Source organism: Heloderma suspectum, chromosome 3 (genome assembly GCF_057233095.1).
Source record: "Heloderma suspectum isolate Gila_16-S chromosome 3, 16-S_ref, whole genome shotgun sequence".
In the NCBI taxonomy this organism is placed as follows: Eukaryota; Metazoa; Chordata; class Lepidosauria; order Squamata; family Helodermatidae; genus Heloderma; species Heloderma suspectum.
In genome coordinates, this window is record NC_139460.1 from 294664181 (window position 1) to 294683653 (window position 19473).

Below are 19473 nucleotides of genomic sequence, written 5' to 3' on the forward strand. Positions count from 1 at the left end.
CATCAGCGAAATTATGCTTTTGCGTATGGGAGAAGGAAGTGATTTTCTAAATGGGAAATTCTTTTCTAATGAAAAATCTCTTTTTATTCGCTGATCCCCGCCCCCTCCAAGGTCTGGGTAGTTTAGCACCATCCTAGTTTAATATATTACACCAGTCTCATCTGCCAATGTTAGCATTAGAATTCTAATCTGCAGTGCATAAATTGGTTATAGTTATTGTATCTAGTCATGCTGGTCTAGAATCTGAAAGCCAGCAGGGGTTCTTAAAATATTATTGCAACTCTAGCTGGCCAGTGATTACTATGACCTTGAATCTGGAAACTTATAGAGGTGGCTTGGCATCTGTCCCAGTTCCTAAGCAGATTTAAACCCTATTCACAAGTTATTTGAAACACATGAGGTCTCAAAGTGGAGATGGGCCATGCACACCCCAATGCCCTTGTGCATATCAAGTTTTGCCCCTTAATTCCTCTTCTGCAGCCTAACACAGACTGTCATATACAGCCACTGAAACTTCAGGTGATGGAGAAGAAATAGGACACATGTGATCTGGCTGGATGCTGTTGACTGGACAACAGCAGCCAGCAGGAGAAAGAGAATATGTGTGTTACATAACAGTATATGAGCCTTTCTACACAAGGCTTTTATTGCGCACTCGTGATTCTTCACTCACGATAGTTATGGATGCTGAGACAACATCGTCATCCTCCAGAGCCTCTCCCATTTTTCGCAACCATTTTAGTGGGTTTAAAAAAAAATCAGAGAAAGGTGGAATGAAACCCTAGTGTAGTTGTGCAATTCCACTATACCACAGCACCACCTAGAGGCTATTTAATGAAATGTATAGAAAGGCAGAGAAGGAAAAAAATCCCGGGAATAAATGTGTAGAGGAGCAGATCTTTATCCCACAGAGAATCCAGAAGCAGAAGCCTTGGTAAAGTGGTAGGTTTAAAGCCTCATGTAGAAAAACCCTATATGAGCATTGAGAACTTCAAATTCAGCAGCGGTACCCTTTAAGGTCATGGTCATTTTTCACTTGCTCCCAATATTAACAGCATCTTCTAGAAGAGCATCTGTTGAGTTCATTTATCTCCCAGGTTATCTTTTGGAATGTTTTGTGGGTTTACAAAATGGGGCATAGAATTGGGAACCTGCTTTGAGAGCAGAAATGTCTAGTTAAAGCAATTGAAAGTGGGCCTTGGGGGGGAGGGAAATATGGAAGAGAAGAAGGCAACGTGATAAATGAAGTGAGGGCTGCTGCCCCAGTCATGTGGCAGGTGAAGTTTTGAGTAGAGCTTGAGTGTGTCAAGCTCTGTGAATGAAGGTTCTCTCCATGCAATCAGGAAACCTCCAAAAGGCAGAATTCCTGATTGTGCATACAAGTGTATGTGCATAGACTCTGTTCAGACCTTTGGCTGAACATGTGAAAGTGCAGGCAGAGGTAGGGGCCACTATCCTGTGCCCCTCTCTCCATGCATTCACTGAATGCAGAGATGTCATGTGAGTAGGACTGTGGGGATGGGAGTAGGAGAAGCAACTAAGGAGGACTAACAACATGAATATCATTATACATCTATGCATAAAGAGGTGCTTGCCCATTAATGGATAAAAATGGACACATAAAGAAACCCAGTCACAAATGTAAGCACACTGGAAATAAGATAAAGCCAGTAATAAGCTATATCAGCCTTCCCCAACTTGGTGGCCGCCCAGTGTGTTGGACTAGAACTCCTATTAGTCCCAGCTGGCATAGCCATTGGCTGTGGATGATGGGAGTTGTAGTCCAACACATATGGAGGGTGACAGGTTGGGGAAGGCTGAGCTACATGATTTTGACCTCCCAGTAATGTCGAAGGAATGTAAAGTACAACTTTATTTTTAGAAAGCATGTAAAATGTTTCCTGTTTCCTGCCTCCCTTGCAATAAAGAGTTAGTCTTCCAAATGACTAAAACGTGAACACACACACACACAGCATAAGTGCTGTCTTCACTAAAGAGCCTGCAATAAATCCAGAGCTGCTTGAGGAGTGACAGGAATATCAGAGGCCATCCAAAATGGGATGGAAAGCTGGGATCAAGCAGAACAATGGCAAGCTGTCCACATTTATATTTGAAAGCAAATTCACATTCAAAGGAAAAGCGGGGGCATTCCAAAAGACAAGCCATACAAGCTAAATTTACCTCCTGTTAACATTTGCATGGGTTTGTCTGCTGCACAAATGAATTCTTTGCTTTCAGAGTTTCTAGCCAGTGGAGGCTCATGGCTCTGATGTCAGTGGGGTGGTGAATCTACTCCAGGCATCCACACTTTGGATAACTCCTTTAGAGTTCTGACTGGTTCTGACTGAAACCCAGAGCAGATTCACTGCCCCAATGACTTAGGATCCACCAGCCTCCACTGTTTCTATCCTATTTTATCCTTCAAATGCTTCTAATCATGTGTCCAATTTTAAAAGAGTATTAAGAATACTGGGGAAAAAATATCCTGGAAGATAAGCATTTTGGGAAATGAATACAGACAGTTTTAGAATGGAATGCAATGATTTATTATGGGAGAAGCCGTGGGTGATGGAATTTTCCTCTCAATGCGGTTGTTTGGTACAGCAGTTGCCTCAGGATTCTGCCCTCCTGGGAAATGAAGGAACCTATTATAGGAGGTAAGCCCCACACTGGAAGCACATTCGTAGCAAATGCTGCACTGACTGAACAAATGAGTATTGCCTACAGATATAGTGTGAGAAGTGAGCTGGTTCAGCTTCCAGGTCTATACATCAGCTGAGCAAGTGTCATTTTCTGACATCTTTATTGACAATCTGGTGAGCTGTGCTGTGGCTTATTTACCCCAACCTGTATTTACCACAATGTCTTCCCAGCAGCAAAACTCACTGAAGGAGATAAAACATTCAGTCCATCATGTTTCCTGCCATTTGTTGTGGGCCTAAAGGTGTATGTGCATAACAGAGTCTTCTATGTGCATAACAGAGTCTCTTGAAAGAAGTTGGCTTGCAGCAGTTGGCGGATGAGCTTGTAAGTTAAGAGAAAAATTGGCACAGCTTCTTAAGGGTGCAATCCTATGCATGCTTAGACAGAGAAAAGGCCTACAACTCCCAGCATTCCTCAGCCAGCCATGCTGGCTGGGGAATGCTGGGAGTTTTAGGCCTTTTCGCTGTCTAAACACACATAGGATTGTGCCCTAAAGCAATGTGTGGAATTCTCAGTGGTCCTAACATAGACATAAATGTAGAATCATAGGGTTGGAAGGGGCGTACAAGATCATCGAGTCCAACCCCCTGCTCAGTGCAGGAAGCCTGATTCCCAGGAAGTCTCCCATCCAAGTACTAACCCGGGCTGACCCTGCTTAGCTTCTGAGATCAGACCTGCCATCAGACTTACTCCTAACAGATTAGGGGAGTTTAGATTGAGTCTAACACATCTACACAAATATCTGTAGTAATACCTACTCTGTTCAGCAAAAGCACTAGTTAAGAAGCAACTATCATCTCTTTGAATCCTGGAACCATTTCGCTCACATAAACTGAAAAAGCTACTCAGTGAGAAATATAATTCTTCAAAATCCTTCATCATATTGAGCATGCTTCTTCTTTTTACATCTGTCTGCCTGTCTTTCTCTTGACTTGGGCCTTCACTGCAAGGAACAAATTCTTGTTCATCAAGTGAAAATTATTAATGCTATTTCCCAGTCTACCACCTGTATGATAAGTTCTGCTGGCAAGGAGAAACTCTGACAAGACTACTGAATTGGGACGGGGGGGTGGCCTGAGTACTCCCAGCAGCTGTGTGGGCAGGAAGTTTCAGTCTGTTTCCCGCCTCCCAGCTCAGCTGAGCAGAGCAGAGGAAGCTGCTCCAGCTGGTCTAGGGACTATAGAAGCAAGCAAGCTCCCCAGAGAGCGAGCAATCAGAATGAGAGAACAGGAGGAGCAAACAGGAGTTGGCCAGGGGAGTTCAGAAGGGGAGGCCAATGGGGAGGCCTCTAAGATTTTTTTAAAAAACAAAACACTTTTTTCCCTTTATTTTTCTTGTAACACACACTTCCATACCAGTGGGACTGTTTTTAACCTCCAGTGAGTAGAGGACCAGACACAGGCTATTCTATAACAATCAGAAAGTTAGACACAAAAAGGGAAAAGAGGCTATGGAAGGACAAGACTCCCCACTGGTGGTGACCTGCAAGGTGTGTGCAGTGTTTGTTTTCTTGCCTGAGAACAACATGGCTTACACCTGCAACAAGTGCAAGTTGATCACGCTCCTGGAAGAAAAAGTAAGAGGACTGGAGCAGCGACTGTCGACCTTCTGGGGAATAAGAGAACACGAAGAGTTCTTGGACAGAATGGTGGAACTACAGTAGCAACATGAAGAACAGAAGCTTGAAGAGCAACAGCAAGCTGAGGCAGAAGTGGGAAATGCTGAGGTGAGGAAAAATGCAGTAGAGGATACTCCTTGGAAAAGCGTGACAGGAGCAGAAGAAGTAGATGCCACTCTGCAGCAGTGGAAGCAGTGGAGCTTTGGAACCGTTTCCAGGTACTTGAGGATGAGAATGGAGGACAGCTTGCAGAGAAAGAATGACAGGGGATCCCACATGATCCCACAAGAGAGGGAGCAAGAGGCTGAAGGTCAGTCAAGCAGAGGCGATGAAACCAAGGCTTACAGCAACAAGAAGAGAGGAGAAGGAATAGTGGGAGACTCCTTGCTGAGTGGGATTGAAACCCAAGTATGTCAAGAAGACCCGTGGACTTGCCAGGTATGCTCCCGGGAGGATGGATTAGAAACGTGACTGAAGGGTTGCCTGCACTCATAAAGCCCACTGACAGGTATCCCTTTCTTCTCTTCCATGTGGGAACAAATGATACCGCCAAGCGGAGCTACGAAGAGATCACGTCAGACTTCGAAGCTTTGGGAAGGAAACTCAAGAACTTTGGGGCCCAGATAGTTTTCTCATCCATCCTTCCAGTAGTTAGAAGAGGGATAGAAAGGGAAAGAAAAATACTCCACGTGAATGACTGGTTACGAAGGTGGTGCTGACGTGAAAGATTTGGATTCTGGGACCACGGGCTATACTTCCTGGAGGATGGACTGTTGGCAAGGGATGGGTTGCACCTCACAAAGGCTGGGAAGAATGTGTTTGGCCATAGCATGAAGAACTTTCTCAGGAGGTCTTTAAACTGAATCCTATGGGGAAGGGAGACAAAGTTGGGGGTAACAATGGACAAAGGCTCATGCACCGCAACAGAGAGAACAGCTCTAATAGCGCCCAATAATAGTCTTCACAAACATGTAGGAAGAAAGCCAGACCATGAAGCACATGGTCTTCAATATCTATATACTAATGCCCAGAGTATGGGAAATAAACAAAACGAACTTGAACTCTTAATACAGGAGGGAAATTACGACTTGATAGGTGTAACTGAGACTTGGTGGGATGACTCTCATGATTGGAATACAGCAATTGAAGCATATAATTTGCTCAAAAAGAACAGGAGGAACAGAAAGGGAGGTGGGGTTCCACTATATGTGAAAAATACATATCTCTGCACAGAAATACAGGAGGATGAGCTTGGTAGCCCCATCGAGAGCATCTGGGTTAAAATAAATGGAGCAAAGAATAAAAGGAACATGGTGGTTGGAGTCTACTACTGGCTACCCAATCAAGGAGAAGACAAGGATGAAACTTTTGAAAAGCAAATTGCCAATGTTTCAAGGAAGCATGATGTAGTAGTAATGGGGGACTTCAATTTCCCCGATATTTGTTGGGTGACAAATTCTGCAAAACATGGCCCCTCCAGGACATTCCTGACTTGTGTGGCAGATAACTTCCTCTTACAAAATGTAGAGGAAGGAACTAGAGGATTGGCTATTCTGGCTGAACATCATGAAAAACCTTCTGATTCTGGCTGAACATCATGAAAAACGTCCTGTCTGTTAGAGCAATACGACAATAGAACCAATTACCTAGGGAGGTAGTGGGCTCTCCACTGGAGGCATTCAAGATGAGGCTGGACAGTCATCCTCTGTCAGGGGTGCTGTGACTTGGATTCCTGCATTGAGCATAGGGATGTCAGAGAATTCCACCACAGATCTTGGTGAGCCTGAATGCCAGTGCATTCAGCCCCCCGAAATCCTTGGCAGAAGGAAGCCCCCCACCCCTCAAAAGGCATGCAAAACGGGACACTTACCTGGTACTGTTCACACTGCTTTGCATTCGCTTCCCTATTTTTGCCGTGATAGGCTACGTAAGTATTTATGTAGCCTATCATGGCAAAAAAAGGGAACGCAAATGGCGGCCGCTGAAGCCACCGCCATTTGCGTTCCCTTTTTTTGCCATGATAGGCTATGTAAATATTTACGTAGCCTATCACAGCGAAAGACAGGGGCGCAAATGGCATAGCGGCTGCCATTTGCGCCCCTGGTTTTTTGCCGTGATAGGCTACATAAATATTTACGTAGCCTATCACGGCAAAAAAAAACAGGAACGCAAATGGCGTAGCGGCCGCTATTTGCTTTCCTGGTTTTTTTGCCGTGATAGGCTACATAAATATTTACGTAGCCTATCACGGCCAAAAAACAGGAATGCAAATGGCGACTGCCTTAGCCGCCACCATTTGCGTCCGCAGGCTCCACACAGCGCCTGCGAATGCACCCGGCCAGCAGCTTTGCGGAGTTGCCGCAGAGCGGAGCCGGCCAAGTTAGGATTTCGGGGAGAGGTGCAGAGTGCCCCCCCCACCGCAAATCACCCCGTCGAAAAGATAAGTGACTTTCGTACATCCCTGATGAGCATGGGGTTGGACTCGATGGTCTTGTAGGCCCCTTCCCACCCTGCTATTCTATGATTCTATGACTATCAATGGCTACTAGTCATGATAGCTATATATAACCCCCAGTTTCAGAGGCAGCGTACTTCTCAATACCGGTTGCTAGGGTACATGTGCAGGAGGATGCTATTGCATCCATGTTCTGTTGTGGACTTCCCACAAACAGAACACTGGACTAGATAGACCTTTGGTCTGATCCAGCATGCTCTTCTCATGTTCAGGTCCAAAGGACATTTGTGGTAGTTGGAGTTGATATTTGGGCCTCCCACTAGAAGATATGGCCTCCCTCCATGGTCACAGATACAGCTACCTCAAAAGTGGGTATGGTCTTGAGGTGAAAAAGCTTGTGAGCTTCGGCTATTGGGTGGTATAGAAATAAATAAATAAATAAATAAATAAATAAATTGTGGGAGGGAGGGGGGAGCAGGATAGAAGAGGGGTACTCAGTAATATTAGTCACTTCAGCCTTTGGCTCAGTATTCAACTCATGTACACTAAAAAAAGGGGGGATAATTTAAGTGCAGGAATCCCATTTGGGTTACTTGCTTTTGATTTTAAATGTTTAAAAATTCCTGGCAATCTGAGTCGGCCCCTGGGGCAGAGCCCAATGCTCCAGCCAACTAGGGATGTACGAAAGGGACTTACCTTGTCCCGCAGCTTGCTTCACGGTGGGGGGGGAGGTGCTTCGCTTCTCCCCCCAAAGTTCAGGTGAGGGGGGGGAGGCGCCCCACCTCGCCCGGCCAAAACTCAGGCTGGGGAGAAGCTCCCCGTCTCCCCGGCCACAAAAGAAAAAGTGGAAAAACACACACACCCCGTGATAGGCTACGTAACGATTAACGTAGCCTATCACGGCTAGATTTCCAAAGTCAGCCATGATAGGCTACGTTAATCGTCACGTAGCCTATCACGGGTGACTCTGGGGGAAAAAAAAAGCGTGTACGCAAATGGTGGTGGCCCATGGGCGTCGCCATTTGCGTTCCTTATTTTGGCACGTCTAGTCTACGTAAAGATTTACGTAGACTACGGTGAAAATAAGGGAACACTATTTGCGTTGCCCTTATTTTCGCCGTAGTGGTCTACATAAATCTTTACGTAGACTAGACGTGCCAAAATAAGGAACACAAATGGTGGCACCCATGGGCCGCCGCCATTTGCGTACGCTTTTTTTTTTCCCCCAAAGACACCCGTGATAGGCTACATGACGATTTATGTAGCCTATCACGGCTGACTTTGGAAATCTAGCTGTGATAGGCTACGTAAATCGTCACGTAGCCTATCACGGGTGTGTGTGTGTGTTTTTACTTTTTTATTTTGTAATGGCGGCGGCGGCAGCCGATCAGGAGACCGGCCGCTGCCCCCGCCCCCGCCGAACCACCGCCGAACCGCCGCCGGGACCCACCGCCGAGAGGGACATTCGGCTAGGGATGGCGGAGAATTTCTCCCCGAAACTTCGGGGGGCCGAGCGCCAACGTGTTCGGCCCCCCAAACAAGTTTTGGTGAGAAATCCTCCGCCCCCCGCCCCCCCCCGGGATGGGACTTACCTTCCCTGAATGTCCCTCCCGGCGGCGGGTCCGGCTGGCGGTTCATCCGGTGTTCGAGCGGGGCGGGAGCGGCAGCCGGTCTTTCGTCTGGCTGCCGCCCCCACCATTACAATGAAAGAAAAAAAAAACAAAACGTCCCCTGATAGGCTACGTGATGATTCACGTAGCCTATCATGGCTAGATTTGCAAAGTCAGCCATGATAGCCTACGTGAATCGTCACGTAGCCTATCCCGGGTGACTTTAAAAAAAAAAAAAAAAAGTGTGTACGGATAATGGCGGCCCCCATAGGGAGCCGCCATTCCCGTTCCTTATTTGGTGGCTGTAGTCTACGTAAATGTTTACGTAGACTACGGCGAAAATAAGGGCAACGCTATTTGCGTTGCCCTTATTTTCGCCGTAGTCTACGTAAACATTTACGTAGACTACAGCAACTAAATAAGGAACGCGAATGGCGGCTCCCTATGGGGGCCGCCATTCGCGTACGCGTTTTTTTTTTTTAAAGTCACCCGTGATAGGCTACGTGACGATTCATGTAGCCTATCACAGCTGACTTTCCAGATCTAGCCATGATAGGCTACGTGAATCGTCACGTAGCCTATCAGGGGACGTTTTGTTTTTTGTTTTTTAACTTTCGTGTTCGCGGCTGGGCGAGGCGGGAAGCCTCCTCCCCGGCCTGAATTTCGGCCGGGCGAGAAGGGAAGCCTCCCCCCTGGCCTGAATTTCGGCCGGGAGAGAAGGGAAGCCTCCCCCCCCGGCCTGAACTTCACGGGGGGAGCAGCGAAGCGCTCCCCCCCACCGCGAACAAGCTGCGAGAAAAGGTAAGTGACTTTCGTCCACCCCTACATTCGGCCATGGTAAGTCTCATCCCGGGGCGGGGGGCTGGTGGAGAATTTCCCCAACACTTTCAGGGGGCCGAATGCCTCGGCGCTCGGCCTCCCAAAGATTCGTGGAGAAATTCGCCATCCCTATAGCCAACACAATCCAGGCTACAAGCGGAATATAGAAATGGTCCAGGTTAGAGGCCCTCAAGTCATAGGCTCACTGGAGTGCCACGTCCACCTGAGATCACTAGCTACGGTCAACAGCATGGAAGTATGGCTTTAGAATACAATAGTTCAAACTCTCTGAGAAATGCAGTGATAAGAGATTGGTCAATGTAAATGCCATATGTAAATAGTCAATTTAAATGCCTTTTTAGGCAAGGAAATGCTGTGATGGTCAGCACAGTAACATTAGTAGAATGAAATGTTTAGAAAAAGAGCTAAAAGGACCTCTACAGAAGTAGGAACATAGGAAGCTGCCTTATATCAATTCAGACTGTTGGTCCATCCAGCTCAGTATTGTCTACAGCAACCTTCCCCAACCTGGTGCTCTCCAGTTGTGTTGGACTACAATTCCTAGCATCCCCAGCTGAGAGTTGAACTGCAACACATCTGAAGGGAACCAGGTTGGGGAAGCCAGGTCTACTATGCCTGACACTGGCTCTCCAGAGTTTCATTAAAGAGTTTTTCCAGCCCTACCAGGAGATGCTGGGGACAGAATCTGCCATCTTCTTCATGTAAAGCTGGTGCTCAGATATTGAGCCATGGCCCCTCCCCAAATTAAGGGAGGATACTCCCTCCAAGAGAGGAGATGCACAAATAAGATAGTCATACTTGATTAAGCTAACGTTCATGCAAATTTTATGTAAGAATGCTTTTAAGTAAGTTTTTTGGAATGTCTGCACTCAGTTCAATGAGACTTAAGCCACATCTAAATTGTATGATATTGTTAGGTATTGGTGTGGAAAATGAAGTGTAATGTTGCTTGCTGTTTCTGATGATTTTTGGCATATCCCCACTCCCAACTAAGCAAAATGTGGTGTGTGTGTTTACTGCATTGTGGAAACATATCCCATCAGGCATAAGTAGTATTGAAATGGAAATTTTGCCTTCTGTTTCCATGATATCTGTCCTTAACTAATATGGCCCCTCTGCTCAGGCAGCCTAATGACTCTCTCCCTTCATGCCAGTACTTTGACAGACAACCAAAGAGAAAAAGGACTAGATAGTCTATGATAGAATGGCCAGTCTAGTCACTGTATAAATTGCTCTGGTCAACAAACAACTTTCTCCCAAGCGGCATCCCATGTGAAATTAATGTAAACATTACCTTCCTGGTGGGAGTAGGAAAGTGCACCAACGTATCATGGAATTCTGAGGTGGAAAGTAAGAGATTTAGCACACCACCAGAACACTGCAAATGAGCAAATAATTGATGTAAGGTTGCCACAACTTCCCTTGTGTTGAGGTACCTTCCATCTGGGAAAAGATGTGGAATAGGGGCCTTCGGTCAATAGCAATCCTATGATTGCATGATAAATTGAGCAGATGTGGACATTGCTAACTACTGTTTTTTGGCTCAGTGAAATCTTTGAGCTAAATGCTTTCTTGCAGATGCTTTAAAATTAAAATGGAATGTTGTCTCTAAAAATATTAAAGGGTATGGCTTGTATATTTTTTTCACCAGTTCACGCAAAGTTGTTTTTAAACCTTGAAATACTGGCTTGAAGCATTAAGGGCCACTTCATTTAACATGCTGCAGTGAACTTCAGAACAGCTCCTCATGCTAGGCTTGTGAGTCAATGGAAAACTACTTTGTCTGGAGCTCATATTGTTCTTCTGTTATTGTTTCTAAGCAGTATTCATGGGTGGTCTCCCCCCCACCCCCTACCCTGTTTTGCTTTTGCAATTCTTATGTATTCTGTATCGAGGACAAACACAGACAATAAGCCATTTCTTTTAGCCTTTGGAATCATATGACATAAGAAATTAAAATGGGTGATAAGTGTTTTGTTATGAATTGCACCACAAAGGAAATTTTATAATGGGCATTGCAAAACTGCTCAGCTAAAGCACCTGTTTGTCATCTAACAAGTGAATGTTGGGGAGTAGGAATTAGATATAACTGGCTGTAACTGGCTTAGATAATGAAGTGGTTCTAGAGCTGCAAGCCTATACAACTTACTTAAGAACAAGTCACGTTGAATTCAAGAGGATTTACTACTGAGTAGACATGTGTAGAATTGCACTGTAGTAGTGAGATTAGTAGGGGACAGTATGTCCTTGGTTAAGGGCACAATCCTATGCATGTTTAGACAGAGAAAAGGCCTACAACTCCGAGCATTCCCCAGCCAACCATGCTATGGTTTCTGTGAGTCCAGGTGATCCTTCAAATATAACCATGCAACTCATAACACCTCATATAACTTCATAGGATGAGTTAAACCAGGGATGGGCAGAAGGTTGATCTCCAGATGTTTGGGACTTCAACTCCCAGAAGCCCCTGCCAGCATGGCCACTGGTCAGGAATGCTGGGAATTGAAGTCCAAAACATCTGGAGCTCTATTTTCTGCCCACCCATTTCCACCATGGAAATGGCCAGCTTGTTCATACATTCAAGTTTGGACAGCTTGGATCATACATTCAAAATTCCCCCGTGCAGAGTGGCTTCATCACTACCACCAGTGTGAGTGAACTACCCTGAACTGGGTGTTCGACACCAATGTCCAATTGTACAGAAACCCTGCTCGTGCAATAGATGGAGGGTATCATGCAAGCAGGGCCTCTATGTGACCTGGAATACCCAGTTCATCTGTCACTTCCCTCATGCAGGTGTGCTGACAGAATTGTTCTCTGGAGTGGAGGTAGGCAATTTTGAAAGTATGAAGCACGTGTAAAATTTGATTCATAAAGAAAGCAGGAGGCCTGTTTAAAAAAACAAAAACAAGCAAGGCACGAATTAAAATATTTGCACAGAGCACAATCTGCTTCCTCCTTCAACAAGCCATGTGATTTGTAGGTATGGACGAATCTGTCAGTTTCTCTTTGTCCCACATTCAAATTTTAGTTCTTTCCATCCTGTTTATGAAGACACTACCGAATGATGGTAAGTTCTTATCAATAAACAAACTGAACAAAATGTAACCCGCCTGCGGCCAAATTGAACAGGTACAGCTATTTCCAGCATGGAGAAGCCTATTTAATACCCTCACCCGCACCTGACCTGTATTTGTAGCCTGGTGGAGAAGATTTCCTCTCCCTTTTCACCAGAGACCACTTCCTTCTATCCTGCCCAGACACTTGAATGTTCATTTCAGAGAAGATCTGTTCTGTGACTTACATGTGCTTGTGGTATGTTCCTGTCAAGGTTTGCCCTCTGTTTTCTTTTGCATTCCAGTCAGTGTATACCTGTGTGTGTTTTGAAGAACTGGAATGAATCACTGATTCTCACCATGAAGTCGTTAAGGCTTTGAAAACTGAGACAGGGAGTCTCATTAATTTTCCAGGATTCAAGGATAGAGAGCTCTCTGTCATTGTAAGAAGACATCCTGGAGTGAAAAGGAATTCTAAGTCCTCATTTTTGTTATTGTAATCTGTATGCTGTGGGCAGCTTATACCAGCAGTGCCAGAGCTATGAATCAGAAGATTCTCCTGCATTCTTGGAAAAGCCTGTTTTATCCAGACTGACCCTACTAATTCTCCTGGACCTCTCAGAAGCTTTTGATACTATTGGCCTTAGTATTCTTCCAGGACACCTCACCAGGATGGGCTGGAGGCACTGTGCTTAACAACCTGTCCTCCAGTTGTTCCTGGAAGTGAGATTCCAGAAAATGGTGCTGGGACACTGCTGTTCCAACCCCACAGCCAGTGGTCCATGGGGTAATTCAAGGATCCATCTTGTGTCCCATGTTAATTTTTTTAAATAGCATTGTTGTGCTGCAGTACTACTTTTCCTGTTTTTCTGTTGTTGTTATTTGCTGTATCTAGTCTTATTAGCTTTAGCCATTTTTGTTTTTAACAACTTTTGATTCGCTGTCTCAGAATCCCCATGGGTCAGAGAATATTGGCTACAAAGTACTGTAAAATAAGCAGATATATACATAAGATCATAATTTCCTTATCCATACCCATGACACTGTGAGCAAATTGTCATAGGGCAGCAAGTGTGCCATTTTAAAGCTAGAAGTAAACGGGATACATTACAAGCTGAGACGAAATGTGCATAGTTTTACTCTCCATGATTACTGTGTGTGGCAACAAGATATGTGTATATGTCACTGGTATAAATCTGCCCCATACACAAAAAAGGAGGGAGCTGTGTATGGTTCTTCTCAACTCTGAAGTAATCTGAGTGCGCTGTGATTAAATAGGAATATATGGAAGATTAAGTGTTATGAAAATGAGCACGGAAGACTGAAACATCTCAGAGATGGTGAAAGACAGACTAACTGCCCCTCCCGCACCGCAGTGAGTAGCTGCATCTCAGCAACGGCTCTTTCTGATTGAGCCTCTCCACTTCCTTAATGTTAATGCAATGAAGAATGAGAATCACAGTGGAAGAAAGCTAGTCTTATGGAATGGAGAACAAGGGCCAGTCAAATCCATTTAGACTAATGCATATTCACAAAATGAGTTTCCCCCATCAGAGGAAAATGCTGCTGAATGACCACAATGAGAGTCAGTCACATGTAACAGTGCCAATTTTGCTAGCTCAAGATGACCCTGAAGGAAGAGGGAGGAGAAGGGCTGGGTGCACAGACCATCTCTCTGGCATCGCACGTGCAATTCCCTATCCGGTGTTGAGAACTGTATGTTCAGAGTGAGCCCCTTGGCTGGATTTAGAGAGCTGGCTCCGGGATTTGGAAACCAGAAGAAGAGGGATAGAAAACTGAGAATGGCCTCACCCCTTTGACCTTCAGTGGTCCATCAAACTAAGAACAAGGGTGACCAGGTGTTCTACCTTACAGAGGACAGTCCTTTATTTTGGAGTGCTGTCAGATGACAGTCCTCTATTTGAAGGTGTCCTCTGTTTGATGGGATGTTCAGTCCAAGTTTGGTTTAACGTCATAAGGAGGGAGAGAAGGAGGAGCCTTGAAACTGCCCATCAGCAGTTAGTACTGGACAGTAGACAGAGCATGAGGCACACAGGTCACCTAATTAGTCTTCACTTGGGATAGACGAACATACCCGTGCCCGCCCCACGCGTTTTTTACCAGATCCTCACCTCTTGCCCGACTCTGGCGAGTGCACCGCATGAGCCACCAGATTGCAAGAGTTCATGGTGTCCCATTCACCAGCGAGCCACCATTTCAAGAAAAAAAAAAAAGCTGGTAAGCTTTTTCCATAAATCACCATTTTACGCAACATTGTGGCTGTAAACCTGCAGTTTTGCTTAAATAGCCTATATACGGCTGCAATTTTGCATAAAATGGCAATTTATGTAAAAGCCTTACCTACATTTTTTTTCGCAAAATGGTAGCTTGAGGGTAAGCAGAGATCCCTGAGCGTGTCCCACTCAGTGCACTGAGTCAGACAAACACAGGGGGCTGTGGACTGGCATCCTGGGGGCTGAGCAGGAGGATGTCTGCTGGACTCCACCCTCTTCCCAGATTTCCATGACATCCCTAGTCTTCTCCACTATGGTGAGATGTCTTGTATTTCAATTATAGTATTTATTCCTAAATTTCTACCTATATAAATTAAATTGTATTATAATATATAATTAATATATTATTAAATTATATAAATGTGCATATAGAAATTGGTGTCCTCATTTTGGGGGGTGACCTGTAAATGGCAATTCTGTTAAGAACAGTGGTAAGGCAGTGGGCCCCATACCCATGTAGCTTTGAGCTAGTGGTGACCATCCAAGAAAGAGATCTTGGGGTTGTGGTGGACAGCTCGATGAAAATGTCAACCTAGTGTGTGGCCATTGTAAAAAAAAAAAAAAAAAAAAAAGGCGAACTCCATGTTAGGCATAATTAGAAAAGGATTAGAGTAAAACTGCCATTATCATACTGCCTCTATACAAATATATGGCATAGAGCCATACTGCTGTGTACAGTGCTGGTCACCACACCTAAATATATATATATTGTAGAGCTGGAAAAAATGCAGAAAAGGGCAGCTAAAATAATCAAGGTGCTGGAGCATCTCCCTGATTAGAGAATGTTACAACTAAGGGTGTATGAACCCCACTCACCTGAGTCCACTGGGGGGTCTGCAGGGGGGGGGAGGCAATCTGTTCCTCCCTCCAGAATCCTCCCCGGCCAACTCCGCTCTGTGGCGAGTCTGCGGAGCCACCAGCTGGATCCGTCTGCTGCCAGGCTTCCGTCCGCTGCCAGTCTGCGGACACAAATGGTATCCGCTACGCCGGACGCCATTTGTGTCCACAGACTGGCAGCGGGTGGCAGCATGGTTAACGGACGGACCTGGACCCAACCGGTGGCAGGTAGGATCCGGCCAGCGTGAACTTCACGGGGTGGCGGAGATGAGTGGTCTGTTCCGCCACAGACTCGGGGAGGGGGCGGATTCTAAGAATCTGGCCTCGTTGGAGTCCATGGTGGAATTCTCCACCATCCCTAGTTACAACAGCTGGAACTGTTTAGCTTGGAAAGAAGGAGGGTAAGGGGAGACATGATAGAGGTGTACAAAATTATGCACGGTGTGGAAAATGTGGATAGGGAGACAGTTTTCTCCCTCCCTCAAAAGACTAGAACCTGGGGTCATCCCATGAAGCTGATTGGTGGGAAATTCAGGACAGGTAAAAGGAAGTGGGTTTTTACACAGCACATAGTTTAAACTACAGAATTCGCTACCACAGGATGTAGTGGTGATCACCAATTTGGATGATTTCAAAAGGGGATTAGACAAGTTCCTGGAGGAAAAAGGATATTATTGGCTACTAGTCTTGATGGCTATGTGCTACCTCCAGTACCAAAAGCAGTAAGCCTATGTACACAGTAGTTGCTGGGGAACATGGGTGGGAGGGTGCTGTTGCGCTCATGTCCTGCTTGTGGGTTCTTGGTCGACAGCTGACTGGCCACTGTGTGAACAGAATGCTGGACTAGCTGGACCCTTGGTCTGATCCAGCATGGCTCTTCTTATGTAGCAGGTCCAACAAGGGCTTGCCTTTGCTATTTTATGCAACTGGTCAAGCGCAAGTTCTAGCAGCAGCAGTGGTGTGCACTGCATCCTGTAGTTCCCTGTCCAGCAGAGGATCTGCACATCATGCACAACCATGAAAAGAGAACCATACTGCTGGGGTTATTTTTTTCCCCTTTCTTTCTCTAGGGAGAAGAGCAGAGATTTTGCCTACTTCTATTCACACAGGGATAACATGGAGTGGAAGAGAGGAGGAAACACTGACATCCTTCTTTGTCATGATGTGTAGTAAAAAATGTGTTGTAAAAAAAATGTTGAGCCAACATTAATGGGAGACTCTGTGTTGTAGTGGCATGCCTGTCATGTGTTTATTATCTCAGCCCGTGGATGATGGGACTGAAAAAACAAGAGTTAGCATCAAAGACGGGAACCCCTGATCTAATTTGGATCTTAGTTAATGTACATTTTAAAAAACCTTTTGAACATTTAAAAGTGTAACCAGTCTGCATGGAAGTGAATAGACCATGGATGTTCAACCTCTTTCAGCCTCAGGGTTCAATTCCATTTTGGAGAAGCTCTTGGGGGCTGCATTCCAGAGGTGGCCAACAGCAAAATAACTTCCTCTAATGATGAACTCAGGTGGTGAGTACCAACAGAAATAGAGCCCAAATGGGGCCATTGAGAAACTAGGGCAGGGGTGCACAACCTCTTCAGCCTTGAGAGCTGAATGTCATATTGGCTTGGGAGACACACATGCACATGAGCACAGAGACATGCACACACATGCACACACAGATACACATGAGCACAGATGACATACACACATCCCAGCAATCCTGATGTAGATTGCTCTTCTGTTGCTGCTAATGGCAGAGAAAGAGTAATCTATATGAGGACTGCTGGGGAAAGAGTAGAGGTGTGTGTGTGTGTGTGTAGGGGGGGAGGAGAATCCAGGGTAGGGATGTCCAGTACAGGGAAATCCAGCCCTCTTGGGGCTTGATGGGTTTCCCCTGATGGACTCCAAGCCACAGTGGGTCACTATGCACAAATGTTTCTTTCTCCCTCCCAGGCCCCAGCAAGGAGAAGGAGACACGCACAATGGTGTACATAAGGTGTACATGGTACATATGTATTGGTGTACATAGACTCACTGCCTCTGGTACTGGAGGTAGCACATAGCCATCATAACTAGTAGCCATTGATCCTGACCTGTTACAGGCTTGTTGTAAAGATTACCACAATATCAACTCATGTGTGATGCCCTTTGAACACTTAGCAGATGCTGCTGCTGCTGAAATTAGTGAATAGCTCTTTTTTTGCATGCAGGCTAGAAAAGCAAATATTATTTTAACACCATAGTATATTCTTAATTTCTGTGTTGCGTTGAAAATAGCTATATAAATTTACCCCGATATAAGTTTACCCCTAAAGCTTGCTATTGGTGTGCTTTTGATCTGAGTGGTGTTCTAAAACCAGTTGTTGCATGTAACTGAAAGCCTCTATGGGTGTCACTAACAAGCACTTACTCAAAAAGTGAACACAGAAAACTGTTAGGCATCGGCTATAAGGGAAGCATCACCAGCTTTGGAATTTACTGGAGCAGTAGAACAGTGATTAATAATCCTGAAGTACTCAGTTCATCTGTCTTGCCATAGCCCTAGGGTACAGCAGTGAGTTCTGCTTTTGGCACTTGCAAGATTTTTTTTTTTAAAAAAAAAATGCTCCCCCCCCCTTGCCGGCCCCGTTTGTTCAAAAGAACAAATGTCAGATTTGTGGCAGGCTGGCAGCTACTATGGGATTCAGGAAGCAAATGGACCTTGTGGACAGAAGCCTTGAACTTTAGATCCAGCAGAGCATGAAGGTATGACAACAGTGCCCTGAGCTACAATTTGGAGAATGCCGAAGTAAAACAACAACAACAACGCACCAAAATAAAATGATGGAAGGCAAGGCAGGGGGGAACACAAGTACTGTCAGCTAGGTAGGGAAAAAGTTTGACTAGGACATGACAGCCTCTGTCTCTAGGGCAAAAGAAGCTGGCTGTGTGCTCAGCAGGTTGTAGCTCCTATAAAATGCTCGGCACCAGCTGCTGGTGGAAGCCAAGTGTCCACCATTTTGAGAGGACAACGTCAGGGTGTGATGGTGGGAATTCTCATTGCAAAACGTCTGGAGACTCCTACCCATATGGTCATGGTAGTATTAACCCCCAGACGTTTTATCTAGATTCTACATGATGAACTGAATTGCAGCTGAGGCCAGCCTTTAAAACAAAGGGAACAGGTTTCTATGGATTCATATGAAACTGCCTTATACTGAGCCAGGCCACTGGTCCATAGAATCAACGAATCATAGAATAGTAGGGTTGGAAGGGGCCTACAAGGCCATCGAGTCCAGCCCCCTGCTCAATGCAGGAATCCAAGTCAGAGCATCCCCGACAGATGGCTGTCCAGCCTCGTCTTGAATGCCTCCAGTGTGGGAGAGCCCACCACCTCCCTAGGGAATTGGTTCCATTGTCATATTGCTCTAACACTCAGGAAGTTTCTCCTGATGTTCAACTGGAATCTGGCTTCCTGTCACTTGAGCCCATTCTTCCGTGTCCTGCACTCTGGGATGATCGAGAAGAGATGCTGGCCTTCCCCTCTGCGACAACCTTTCAAGTACTTGAAGAGCACTTCCATATCTCCCCTCAGTCTTCTCTTCTCAAGGCTAAACATGCCCAGTTCTTTCAGTAAAGAAAAGAATTGTTTCATCTATTGCAGGGGTGTTGAACTTCTTTCCATTTTGGAGAAGCTCTTGGGGGCCACATTCCAGCGTTGGGTAGGGGCAAAGGCAAAAGGGGTGAGGACAAGTTGCCAGAATATTTTAGCCTAAAGCTCTTACAGCCAGTAACTAAGCCTTAGGGCCAAAACAGACATTACTTTGCATGTGTGTTGAGCAGCTACATCTCCCCACCTGCCTCGTTTTTACTGTACAGTAGGCTCGGGGCCTCCAGTCTGGATCAAGGCTCTGGCATGGGTGGTAGAGGGATTTTTAAAATCCGGATTGGTGCCCCCAATGCCTACTCTAGAGTAACAAAGAAAAGACAACATAGCTGCTACACACGGACTTGAAGTAACATCTGTTTTGGCCCTCAGAAGAGGCATTTCAGCCTTTTACAATAGGGAAAATGATTGGCAGCA

General features: G+C 45.5%; 1 protein-coding gene across 1 annotated transcript in view; it reads right to left on the minus strand.

Annotated features, from left to right (window-relative positions):
- Positions 1-19473, minus strand: part of GPR149 (G protein-coupled receptor 149) — a 52766-nt gene that overhangs the window by 11985 nt on the left and 21308 nt on the right. The window lies entirely within an intron of this gene.